The sequence below is a fragment of the Peromyscus leucopus genome, chromosome 3 (assembly GCF_004664715.2).
Source record: "Peromyscus leucopus breed LL Stock chromosome 3, UCI_PerLeu_2.1, whole genome shotgun sequence".
Lineage (NCBI taxonomy): Eukaryota > Metazoa > Chordata > Mammalia > Rodentia > Cricetidae > Peromyscus > Peromyscus leucopus.
Genome location: NC_051065.1, coordinates 94,657,144 through 94,671,038, shown reverse-complemented (window position 1 = coordinate 94,671,038; position 13,895 = coordinate 94,657,144). Strand labels below are relative to the sequence as shown.

The window sequence follows — 13,895 nt, the reverse complement described above, 5'->3', positions numbered from 1 at the left end:
TTTAATCAGATATAACTTGCCAAAAGGGAACCTCCCCAAAGTGAGGCTTGGGGAAGGGTTGTTGTTTTTGTCTTTCAGGAGAATGAAGTCTAAGGAATCTGAAGAAGGTTGGACAAATGAGACATCTGAAGAAAAAGGACAAACCACCTAGAAAAAAATGTCCCAAGAAAAAGAGTAAATTGGTCTACTGATATATCACATATAAAATTTTATAAGTCTTCCTAAATGTTTGTTTCTGAACTTCTCTACAGACACTTAAAACAAATGGTCTTTATGTAATCCAAGTTCAATTAAAAATTAAAGCTGGCTTTGGAGTTGGAGAATGGCTCTCTCCTTCTCTAAACCAAAGCATGTTGTTAAAAGGAAAATGTAAAATCTCTGTATCATGTCGGGAGAAAGGGCCATTTGATATGGTTCACAAGAAAACCAAAACATTATAGGACTATTCTATTGCCACTAATCTCAATTCTTTGATTCTATTTTGATTCTTTAAACTTTTCTTAAGGTATGGATTTTATATCAAAACTTATATACATTTAACTTTTATCATGATATTAATGGTCATATAGAGTACTAATTAATTCTAGAGAAAAGGCTTCAGTTAGCTGCCTATACATGTTTGTGTGTTGGAGTCTCTATCAGTTTTCTGCAGGGAATCATGACCAGGCCTAATAGAAAATTTGAAGTTTCCAGAAATATGATGGGGCCCCACAATGATAATTACATGTGGACAATAATAATACCACTAAGCTGACAAGCATCTTCAAAAGATCATCTTTGGACTACAAACTGCTCAGGACAGTTTCAAGCTGAGATGACCCAGCCTCAAAGACTACTCATGTTAGGACTTGCGATAAGCCCTACCTTTTTGCATTATGCAGAGAATGGACAACAAATGATATAGCTACATCACCTGGGACTTGACAACTAACCAAAAATTTCCTTTTCAGGATCCCCTAATGATACCTTTGCCCACAAACAGCAGGAAGTAATTTTAAGAATATGATGCCCATATACCCAAGAGGTGGGATGGGTGGTTTTTGGTCTTTCAATGGTTTCAGGTTTGGGATAGTTGTCACTGTTTAGGAGGGTTGGTTACAAATGTTGTTGTTAATGGTCAGGAAAAGGGCTAAACAAAGGAGATTAGATTTAAGGCACGTGTTTGAAAAAAGAGAAAAGAACGAAAAGGATATAGATAAGAGGTAGATTATTGAATCAACTCTGAAAAAAAGATGTATAGAAATGATAGAATAAAGAGTAGATTACTGAATCTACTCTGAAAAAGAGAGAGGATATAGATATCATATAGATAAAAAGGTAGATTATTGAATCTACTTTTAAAAGACAACTACAACTTTAAATACTTTACATTGGATTGGATTTTTATATATTGTATATAAATTCTATATATTGAGATTGATATTGTTAGAAAATGCTATACATATATTTCTAATTTTGTTCAAGATATTGTACTTATATGGTTCATTTAACAATAATTTGCTAATCCTTGAATGTTACTATTACCAACTCTTAGGATATAAAGAAATGAAAGTTAGTAGTTAGGCATTACAATCAAACTCATAGTCATATTAGGTATGTTTTCAATGTTAAACAGAGATAAAATTTAGATAGAGAGTTCATCTTCAAACCCTTCAGAGATCTACAGAATATGGCATTTAAAATGTTTTAATAACATAGTTTTTTTTTTCTTTTTTCTTTCTTTTTGACTATGAGACAAGTCTGCTTCTGGCAGCACAATCTATTTCAGAGAAGATATAGGCATTAAAAAATGCATATGAAGTTAATTTTTATTGTGGCAAAAGTTAGCCACTGAGCAACAAAGTGCCCTCAAATTGACTGCTGACAGTATGCTGTCCAAAATGGACAAATAGGATACAAAACAAAGGACTACCCATCCTTGCCAAGACAAGTGTGGTTGCAGCTTTGGCAACAGGTGTCCTCTGAGGCCAGGACAATATGGTACCATCGCTGAAGTGGCTTTGCAATCTGTTAAAAGTACAGTGTCCCTTTCTTTGAAGGCAGCTGAACAAGCAATGGACCAATGGCTTCTGATGTACAATGGAACAGTAGCTGAAACAGTTATTCTTGAAAGAGTAACAAGAGTGATGGATTCTAACTTCTCAATAGTAGACTGGCATTTAATAAAAGAGATGAAGCTACCCACAAGCCAAGAGGAACGGCATGCTGAGATGAAGCTACCCAGAAGCCAAGAAGAATGGATAGCCAAATTCCAAAAACACCAGCAAATTCCAGAATTTAAAATCTTGAATCGTGACAGGACACTGGTGGAATTCAAGTTTATCTGGTACATGGAATCTTCACATTGAATGTGAGGTTGAGATGTAGGCCTTGTGTACATCCTAATTCACAAATAAGTTTGTCAGATATGCTAAGCCCATAGGCAGAAGATGATGCCCTAACTTGCAGAGAAACCTCAGGTGACTGTCAAGGCAGCTGACTATTTCTGACAACTCAAATTGTTTTGGAAGTTGCTTGTTTATATTTACTGTTTTACTAGGTAATATTATTTCCTTCTTGGGTCTCTGAGGGAGTTGAAGATTAGATAGTTGTAGTTACAGTTTTCCTTGTTAAGAAATTCAGAAAAGAAATTCACTAAGAGGTATTAAGTGTTTAAGTTTGAAAGACATCCTATGATAGTTTTCTGTTGGTAATATGTTAGGATAGAAAGTGAATTAGGTACATTTTGGACTCACCAAAATAGAATAGATAATGGAATATTTTCTTTGAATTTTTCAAATGCAAATGGACTAGACATGGTTGATGTATTTATTGCTTGTATATATTCTATATAGTTATTGTACTTATTGTATATAGTTTTTCTTATATTAGTTATAACTTTTTTAATTTTTTTATTTTTATTAGACAAAAGGAGAAATGTGGTGATATTTTATTTGTGCTTTAATAAAGGTTTCCTGGAAATCAGAGGAAAAGGCCAACCATTTTAAGCAAACAAAAAGTCAGGCAACACATACCCTTAATTCTATCACTTATCAGGCAGGGTCTCTGTGTGTTCAAGACCATACTAGGGAACAGAGGCAAGCATGAGTGACATGCACTTTTAATCCCAGTACCAACCATGGAGACCTGGAGGTCTGCACAGACAGACAGTGACAAGGAAGTGAGGTAGCTGGGCTAAGATAGCCAATGAGAGGGAAGAACAGCAAGATAATAAAAGTGTGGATTAAGACAGTAAGTAGCTTGCATTTGGAAGCTGCGAGTTGGTGAGGTAAGATTGGCTGGTGGCTTTCCCTATTTCCCTGATCTCTCTAAAGCTTTCACTCCTATATTTGGCTTTATGTTTTTTTTTTTTTATTTAATAAGAACATTTAGAAATTAGTCTAAAGAGAAGTCATGGAGGGTGCTGACAACCAGGGTATGGAAGAGCAAGGTAGATCAATGAGACAGAATATATATATATATATATATATATATATATATATATATATATATATAGTTACCATTTTCCATAGGTTTCCTCCTCTCCAAAGACAGTCTAGAGAGGATGGCAAAGAAGACAAGGAAAGTCATGAAGAGGCCCCACTGGCAGCAGCTCTTTCAACATCAGTGTCACTGCAACTTCAGTTGCCACTGCAGATGGCTCAGAGAACCCTAAACCATAGGACAGCAAAGAGACAAAAGCAGCCAATTTTCTATGTTTGCTTTTCTTCAGACAAAGTCTTACTATGTATCCCAAGCTGACTTGAAACTCACATGCCTAACCTGGCCTGTAACTCGCAATTACAAATGTACCATTATGAGAGTCAATGTTTAGGACTGAGCTGTTTCCCTAAAAACTGTTAAAAAACAAACAAACAACAACAACAAAAAACCCTTACCCTTAATATTGCAGAATTTTATATATATTTAAAGAGGCAATTAAGTATGACAGTATATTTTGTTTACCTCATTCAACATAAATTTATTTAGTCATTAATTTAAAGATTGCCATTTAGCATCAGATACAGGCTTCCAGTCCTCGATTTTTTTCTACCACTGATTCATTAAACATTCTAAACCCAAGAAGTCTCCTGACATTTCCAAATTTGTTATGGCTTAAATTTGTTTAACTGAGCAAGGAAAATGGATCTTTTAAAATTTAACTATGTGAATCCCTCTAGAGTACCAAGATACCCAGGCATTCATGCATCTAATAATTCTTATAAACCCATGAAAACATAAAGATTTTAGGTAGAATTTTTATTCATTCATTCATGCTCATAAACTAATATGCAAACTATGTGAATAGAATTTTAAAATTTTCTTTAACAAAGAAAGCATGAGAATGCTAGAATCCCTTTGACCCCAGATACCCAAGTATTGTAGAACATTATTTTAAGATGTGTTACATTTTGTTTATGCTCTGGAACATTTGTTTAATGATGCAAACATGTGTTGCATTCTTTTATGCTGCATTTGTTTAACTCTGTGAAGCTGTGTTACTTTGGTTGTCTAAAACAACTGATTGGCCAAATAAAGATCATAATGGCCAATAGCAAAGCAGGAAAAAGACTAGGCAAAGAGAATACATAGGAGGAGAAACCTGAGAAGAGAGGAGGACACAAGGGGCATTCACCAAGCTACACAAGCAGCATTGGAGTAATAAAGGAAGGACATACTCCACCCATTGCAGCCCTGGTGGCAAGCCAGAAACCAGGACTCCTGCAAGCAGATCTGACTATCATTACTCCCTACCAGCTCCTGTAACCTACAAGCCCCACCCACCCCCCAAACCATCCAAGACCATAGCTGCTCCCTGAGACACAGACTCCATCAGCTCCAATTGGACCAAGAGGTGAATCTTTGTTCTCCCAGCTGATCACCCCAGCCTCTAGACTTTAGGCCCAGGAGTCCAACCAGTACCCACATACCCTACCCGTTGCAGCCCCAGTTGCAGGCCAGCAGGCAGGACTCCTGCAGGCAGACTAAACTACTCCACCCCCACCAGACCCTGTAACCTACAAGCCCCAATCCATCCCCCAAACCCACTCCTCCTCAGAGACTGCAGCTGCTGCCTGAGATACAGACTCCACCAGCTCCAATTGGACCAAGAGCTGTGATTGGACCAAGAGTGCCTCCCTGAGACACAGGCACCATTTGCACCAATTAGAGGAAGAGATGGGTAGATGCCAGTGCAAGAATACCTTCAACAACATAAAGAGCAATATGGCACCACCAGAATCTAGTGGTTCTAAATCAGCAAGACCTGAATATCCCAATGTAGAAGAAGCAGAAGAAAATGACCTTAAAATGACTTTAAGAAGATGATAGAGGCATTTAAAGAGGAAATAAAAAATTCTCTTAAAGAAATTGAGGAAAAAACAAACAAAAATTGGAATAAATCAATAAATTCCTTAAAGAAAGCTAAGAAAAAGCACTTAAACAGGAGAAGGAAACAGTTCAAGATCTGAAAATTGAAATAGAAGCAATGAAGAAGACACAAACCGAGGGAATGGTGGAAACAAAATATACAAATAATTCAAGAAAATAAACATCAAAATACCAAACAATCCAGTTAAAAATATTGCCTACATATTTAAACAGAGGGTTCTCAACAGAAGAATCCTAAATGGCTGAAAGACATTTAAGGAATTGCTCAACATTCTTAGCCATCAGGGAAATGAAAATCAAAGCAACTCTGAGATACCATCTTACACCTGTCAGAATGCCTAAGCTCAAAAACACTGATGACAGCTTACGTTGGAGAGGATGTGAAACAAGGGTAATACTCCTCCACTGTTGGTGGGAGTGCAAACTTGTACAGCCACCTTGGAAATCAGTATGGTGGTTTCTCAGAAAACTGGGAATTAATCTACCTCAAGACCCAATGATACCACTCTTGGGATTCTCAAGCATACCACAAGGACACTTGTACAACTATGTTCATAGCAGCATTATTTGTAATTGCCAGAAACTGGTAGCAACCTTGATGCTCCTCAACCAAAGAATGAATTAAGAAAATGTGGTACATATGCACAATGAAGTCTTACTCATCTGTAAAAAAACAATGACATCATGAAATTTGCAGGCAAATGGATGGAATTAGAAAATACCATTCTGAGTGAGTTAATCCAGACTCAGAAAGGCAAACATGGTAGGTACTCACTCATAAGTGGATACTAGATGTAAAGAAAAGGATAAATCAGACTACAACCCACAGCTCCAGAGAAGCTAAGAAACAAGGAGGACCCTAGGAGTGATGTACAGGTCACTTTGGGAAGGGGAAACAATGGCAATCCCGATGAGTAGACTGGGGATGAGAGGGGAAACAATAGAGGATAGGGGATGGGGGATGAGAACATGAAGGAACAGGATGGTCAAGCTGGGGGAGGGATGGAGTGAGAGAGCAATGAAAGAGATGCCTTGATAGTGGGAGACATTATGGGGTAAGGGAGAAACCTGGTGCTAAAGAAATTCCTAGGATGAACCCAGATTAGACTACTAGCAATAATGGTAAGGTTGTCTAAACTGGCCTACTCTGGTAATCAGATTGGTGAATACCCTAACTGTCATCATAGCTGGATCTATCCATAGTTGGATCCTTCATCCAACAACTTATGGAAGCAGGTACAGAGATCCACAACCAAGCACCATGCTGAGCTTGGGGAGTCCAGTCAAAGAAAGGGAAGAGGAATTATATGAGAAAAAGGGAGTCAAGATCATGATAGAGAAATCTACAGACCACTGAACCAAGCTCAAACGAACTCACAAACTTTAGACTGACAGCCATGGAACCTGCATGGGGCCAGACTTGACCCTCTGCTTACAGGAGACAGTTGTATAGCTGGGTCTATTTGAGGGATTCCTGGCAATGTGATCAGGATCTTTCCCTGAGCCAGCTTTCTGGATCCCATTACCAATGGTTGGACACCTTGCTCATGCCTCATAAATTGGAGAGGGGCTTGGTCCTGCCTCAAATGAATGTACCAGGCTTAGCTGTCCCCCCCATGGGAGAAGTTACCCTGTTGGAGGAGGGAATGAGGGGTGTAGTGGGAAAGGTGAGGGGGAAGTAGGAGGAGGGATGAAAGGGATCTGTGGTTGGTACATAAAAAAAAATTAAAGAAAGAAAGAAAGAAGGTCTATAGGACAAAGATAAAAAGATAGATGATATAATTTTAGAAAAGCTGTCTAGAAATAAGCCAAGCTAAGGCCAGGCATTCATACAAAATAATAAACCTGTTAGGATCCTGCCTTTACTCTTGTGGGTCTAACATCTTACGTCATCAGGGAGCTCAGTAGACTGTGTACTGCTTAAAAGCCCGATGCGAACCCCCACCCCCTTCCTTTTCTGTTTCCTCTCTGTTGTCTGCTCTACCCCACTTCCCTCCCTCCACCAGGCCTGGCTTCCCCCTCCTTCCATTCCTTTTCTTTCTAATAAAGCCCATTCTAATTCTAGTAGTTTTGGCTTATGACTCTTCCACCAACCAACCAGCACCATTTTATTCTTTCAAAACTTCTGTGCATTTATCTGGGAGCTGGGTGGTAGGCCACCAAAAGAGTCAAAATATAAAAAAAAAAAGAACAAAAACAAAAACAAAAACAGTCAACAACATTTTGGCATTCCAATGTGGGGCATTATTTCCATGTAGGGACTGAAAAAACTAAAAAATAAAACAAAACAAAACATACGTCTCCTATAAGAGTTTCTGTGGGACAGGACAGCAGGACAGTTTCTGCATTTCTGCTGGACAGTGAGCCCTTGAGCAGCCAATATACTAAGTAGGAACAAAAAACTAAGTAAAAATGTCTGCCACAGTGCAGGTCACTGGCATTCTAGAGTTGGGGAGTTGAATGCAGTTCCTGGTCATGCACCTCCCACCTGACCATGAGCTTTAGTCTTGGCGCTCATGAACCAAGAATTGAGCAGAGCCAGCCAATAGAGCTGCATGGAGGAACCAGTATAGTTTAGCAGTTTAATGTTTGCTCCCATGGTCAAAAAAAGTCTAAAAGATACACAGTAAAAGAGATCCAGATTAGAAAAAAAAAAAAAACCTCTAAATAGTTTCCTGTGTGTTTTCTAAGATATATAGGCTTTAAAAGAAAGAAAAGGGATATGGCCAGTCATAGAAAGAAATAGTTTAAAAAAATAATAAAGTAAAAATTTTAAAGAGAGAATAAAAGTAATATAAAAGACAAAAAGGCCAAATAAGATGGAAATACACAGAGAGTCTGGTTCCTGTATGTTATCGTGTTGATTTTGAATTTTTTGAATACTGATAAGCAAACTACAGCTGTTAAGAGACTGGGATTGAAAGAGGGACAGCTGAAATAAACCAGCTTAGATATTTTAAGAATGCCTTAACTTTAAAACAGAAGTCAACAATGCTTTAGGGAAGAGGTTTTGCTTTTATTTCCATAAGAAACAAGAGGCTGTGGATCCCTTCAGGATTCATATGGATCAGGTTTGATCAAGGGAGACTTCCTAAAACTTGACAGGTGATATCTATCATAAAGGTTATAGCTGGCCTTCCAATGACATAGGCGTTATCTTTAATTTTCTCAGGGACTCTTAAAAATGTCTTCACCCATAGACAACAGGAAGCAGTCTGGAGAATACCCAAATTCCCAAGAGATGGAGTGGGTAGACTTTGGTGATTTGGTGGGTTGTTATCATTTAGGGGAATATAGGTATATAAGATAAAAAGACAACTATTAATCTCAGATATTCTGCACTGGTGTGGATCTTAGTATATTGATACAAATTTAAAGTTAATTTTGTTACAATGTATATGTTTCTACTCCTGTTTTGGATATCGTGCTTATGCAACTCATTTAAAAATGCAATGTATAAAGAAGAAATGAGTCTCACGGTTAATCTACAATAATAAAACTTATAGTCGCATTAAGTACGTTTTTAAAGTTAAATGGATACATTTTAGACAGACAATTTTCAAGCACTTCAAAGACCAACAGGATATGGCATTTAAAATATTTAAGAACCTAAGTTTTTCATGACAATGAGATACATCTGCTCCTGGAAGTATCAATTTACTTCAAAGAAAGATGATGGGCACTGAAGAAACTCCATAGGAGTTTACTTTCATTGTAGCAAGGCTAGCCATTTGGGCAAGGAACTGCTTTTGCCTTAACTGCTTGACAGTATGCTGTACAAACTGGACAGGCAGGACTAAAACAAGGTGGGATGGTCCTTCAGGGTTCCTGCTTCACAGAAGAGTCTGTCAGACATTCTTTAGGACACAGAGGAAAGATACTGATGAACTTTGCCAATACAAGGTGGGACAGTCCTTCAGATTTCCTGCTTCATAGAAGACTCTGTCAGATATGCTATGCCTGTAGGTTGAAGATAGATGCTTCAACATAGCAGAGAAACTTCAAATGACTGTCAAGACAGCCAAATGTCTCTGTTGTTAGGTAATATTGCATCCTTCTGTGTCTTTGATGGAGTTAAAGACTAAATAGTTGAGTTATTTTTTCCTTAGTAGTGATAGAAAGTAAATTAGGGATAAAATTTTGGATTCACTAAGATAAGATAATTATTGAAGTATTTTCTCTAAATTTGCTAATTACAAGTAAACTAAACATTGTGAATGTAATTCTTACTTGATAACTGTTTTTGTTATATGTAGTTTTACTATGATAAAGTTAAAACCTTTCATTTTTATTTAGACAAAAAGGGGTAAATGTTGTGGAATATTATTTGAAGATGTTTTACATTTGTTTATGCTGTGAAATGCTTATTTAATGATACAAATATGTGTTGTATTCTTTTGATTAACTCTATGAAGCTGTGTTACTTTACCTGTCTAAAACTCCTGATTAGTCTAATAAAGAGCTGAAGAGCCAATTGCAATGCAGTAGAAAGGGTTGGCAGGCAAAGAGAATACATAGGAGGAGAAATCTCGGAAGAAAAGATAAAGGAACAAGAACAGGAGGAGAGGAGGACACAGGGGCCAGTCCCCTCGCTACACAACCAAAAATGGAGTAAGAAAGAAAGATATATAGGATAAAGACAAAAGCACAGAAGCATAAGATGGATGGGATAATTTAAGTTAAGGAAAGCTATCTAGAAATAAACCAAACTAAGGCTGGGCATTGATATGAAATAATAACCCTCTGTGCATTTATTTGGGAGCTGGGTGGTAGGCCTCCCAAATAGTCAAAGAGTAAAAAAAAAAAAAAACAACCAACCATACCCAAGTATCATCAGTGTACATTAATGATTAAGAAAAGGCATATCGATAAGGTGTTTTTATTTTATTTTTGCAGGATTCCAGATAATAGTGTAGCTAAGGATATCATAGGCCAGTGATGCATGCTTGTCAAGGGAGAGATGGTCTAATTTGCTTTGGCAGATGGTCCAGTTTAATATTTTACTCCATAGTAATTTATGGTCATGCTTTAGATGTCCATTTTTTTCAGGTGACTTTACCTTTGAACTTGCAGACAAATGAATATTGTGCATCACAATTATCATCTCTCCACTCCTTGGACCCTACAAGCCCAGTGGGAAATGTCAGACTAAGAGATTCAAAAAGAGCATGGCCCCACCAATCCTTAAGACTCAGGATAAGAAACGAGAGAGACTATCTTCCATTTCTCAAATGTGTAACTGGCCTACCTCTAGTCCAAACTCCACCCCAGCTTCATCCCAAGACCTGAACAGAGGCAAAAATATTGTGGGGATTCTTTGCCTCTCACCTGTGTTTGAAGTCAGGAATACACAGTAGCCATGATTAGAAGTATTTAGAAACGCATTGCCCCAGTGCCCCAGGATTTATAGACTTAGAGAGACCCACTGCTACAGTTCTAAAGATAATTCTGGAAGACAACAGGTAAAATAAGAGCATTTGCAAATCAGTAATGAGTGAATGGATCTGTCTTAAGTGCACATTTGGAACTCAGCAAAAGCAAAAAAAATCAAGAATGAACCACACACAGTCTTCATGAATTTCTTGAGATTACTTAGGCTTTTGTTCTCAGTTTCACTTTTTATTTTTTGTTTGTTTGTTTTTATTTTTTGTTTTGTTTTGCTTTATTTTGTTTTTCAAGGATTTCTCTGTATAGCCTTGGCTGTCCTGGAACTCACTCTGTTGAAGGCTGGTCTTAAACTCAGAGATCTGCCTACCACTGCCTCCAGAATGCTGGGATTAAATGCATGTACCACCACCATCTGGCCTCAGCTTCACATTTAATTCAATATCCTAGTGCTTCCTTTGTGCCAAAAAATTAAGTTTTTTAATTTTACAGAATTTATAAACACTCATTACAGAATGTGGTTCCTAAGTTTTCTTTCTGGAGGCAAAAATTCACAATCTAGCACATTTTTAGCTGCTAGTGTACTGACAGGATTTCTTCTCTTGGGTCGCTTGCAAAGGGTTTCTGTCTAACACAAAGATTACCCGGATAAGTGAGAATGGGGCACACAAAAGAAACTTTTCCTGAAATAGAAAAGTACTGTTCATGAATGAAAGGAATGCTGAAGAAGCTGAAGCTTCAGCCATTTCTGTAGCTACCTGCAGTGATCCTGATAAACCCCACATGTTCTAGGATCCATAGAGGGATTGCTGTGCCCTAGGAACACTGTACAAGCTAGCTCTTGTACCACAGACCTCTCTCATTTCACCTGACTATCAGGAAAAAGAAACCACATACTCAAACTTTTGGGGTCTTCGAGGCCAGTCCAGACATTGGCCACTGCAGTACCACTCTCCTTAATCATAAAGGCCACAAAGTTGCCCTCAAGCTGGCTGAGCACTCATACAAATAGCCTGAAATCATGTTCTGACATAAAAGCTGAGCAAGTGGTAGAGAAATTATTTACTCAATGGAGAAAGAAGTTTTGAGCAATATCCTAGGTTCTCCTAAGAAATGAGACAGAAAAAAAAAAAAAAACAGTGCATATATATTCCTGATGATTCTATGACTTGCCACCAGGATCATTATTTGGGAAGGTTCAAAATATAAGGCAGGCTTGGGGGAGAAAACTTGGGTGACAGGGCAATTACATGGTCTAATGAAGCCTCAGAAGATACCAGAAAATGTCAGTGGATTCTACCTTCAGGTGCCTCCCTCCTCCACACTTCTCTAGTCACTTATATCAGCATAGCCCAAGTTAAATGCTCTTTGATGCAGTAGTAGCAGTGGGAGCTCTAGGCATTGGAACCTTCTGGACAGCTGATCCAGGCAGAGGGCAGGTCTTCTTCAGACTCCTAATCTAGGAAAGGAAAACAGTTAAAGGAGATGCCCAGGACTGGGCTAAAGCTAGAAGATGAAACAACTGTTAGACTTCCTCTATAGGAACTCAAGGACATAGCATGGGCATGGATGACTGCACAATCCCCTCCTTGCATCTTTGTTCTTCTTTCACGTCTCTCATTCCTTAAGACAGGAACTCACAGTGAGTCGCCCAGTGAAATGTATTTCATTAGTATAACTGCCACTTTTCCCTACACAGGAATCCCCTCACTTTCCCATCCCTTTTATTAAACCCACAAGCCCCCTCAGACCTTTCATAAGATCTAAAGTTATAAGATGAGCCAATTAAACTTCAGTGGCCACAGATAAGAGGTGATTTTAAATTTCTTCTCACAATCCCAGAAGAGAGAGAATTAGAACAGTAGAAAGGATCAACCCATGATTGACATTGCCTCTGTCTTTCTCCAAATGCATCAGGTGATAGGGATAGGGTGATAATATCAGAATACAAGTTCTAGGAAAAGAACTCACCTTGACTTGTGGACAGGAACATCAAGCATGGACCAGGATGAAGTACACTATGCTCCTAGCCATACTGAGCAGCAGACTGTCTTTTGCTTAGGAAGCAAATCAGCTATCTCTATTAAATAACACAGAGAAGAAAACTCTGAAGTGAATAGAGCACACTTGATCTTTGGCAAGACCTCTTTGCTCTCCATTTCTCAGTGCATGAAGACTATCTGAGAACCATTCATGTGCAAATATTTCTCTTCAGAAGATCATTCAGACCCTGAAACATAAAGGTGGCTCTGGCTCTGCTGAGGCATCATGGCTAGTTGCTTTTGTATAAAAATCCCCATGATAGCTTCCCCAGACATAAGAGGGCTAATTTATGTAACAAACACCTTCCTGTAAAAAGTACAGACCCGCAAGCTGAGATCAAGATGTTTTCTCAGGCTAGGAAAAGGTGGGTCTTTTGTATATAGCAGGATTGAATAGAAACTCTAGGGAAGTGGAAGAATGTGAGGGGTAAGGAATGTCAGAGAGCCTGGGTTGGGCATTGACATGCAAAACCTGGCAGCAGTAGCAGCCCCTTTTTGATACACCCTGGGAACAGTCACAGATGGGGTTCTCTTCCCACACATAGCCTGGCGAATTTCCCAGGTTAAAGACCAGTTTTTGTCTCTTCCCAGAAGTAAACAAGTGCCTGGTGCTCAACTCCTTGAACAGTCCAGGTGGGAGCAAAGTCCTTCCAGAAACTCAAGAAGGCTAATTGGGGCAGAAGAAGAGAGGAATGCCCTCTGTGCTTCCAGAGCAGGGCCATCAGTGGGGACAGGGGCAGGAAAAGTGGATCCCCTGCTTGAGACAACGAGAAAAGCAGTTTAAATTTCAGATTACTTAAATGACTCTTCTCCCACCCTACTGTTTGAGGAAAGTGTTAGAACTCAAATCTCGGAGCTTCCTCTTACTGATCTGCTTAGGCTCTCAGGCTTCTGTGAAGCCAGCTATATTCCTGGTCTTGTGATTTCCTTTTCTTTTCAAATCGCTGGCAACCTTCTAGCAGCTAGAAAGAAGTCTATGACTGTCTTTCTTTCATGCACGTGTTTTAAGAACAGGAAAGAAATTCCGCAATTTTTCCAGAGGCTCTCCATGCAGTTTTGGGGTCTCCTTAGTTGTACCTGCTGTCCTGTCCTCACATG

General features: G+C 38.6%; 1 pseudogene; it reads right to left on the bottom strand.

The window, feature by feature from the left end:
- Nucleotides 1–7,871: 7,871 nt before the first annotated feature.
- On the bottom strand, nt 7,872–12,789 carry LOC114694471 (annotated as a pseudogene).
- Between the last annotated feature and the right edge of the window lie 1,106 nt (nt 12,790–13,895).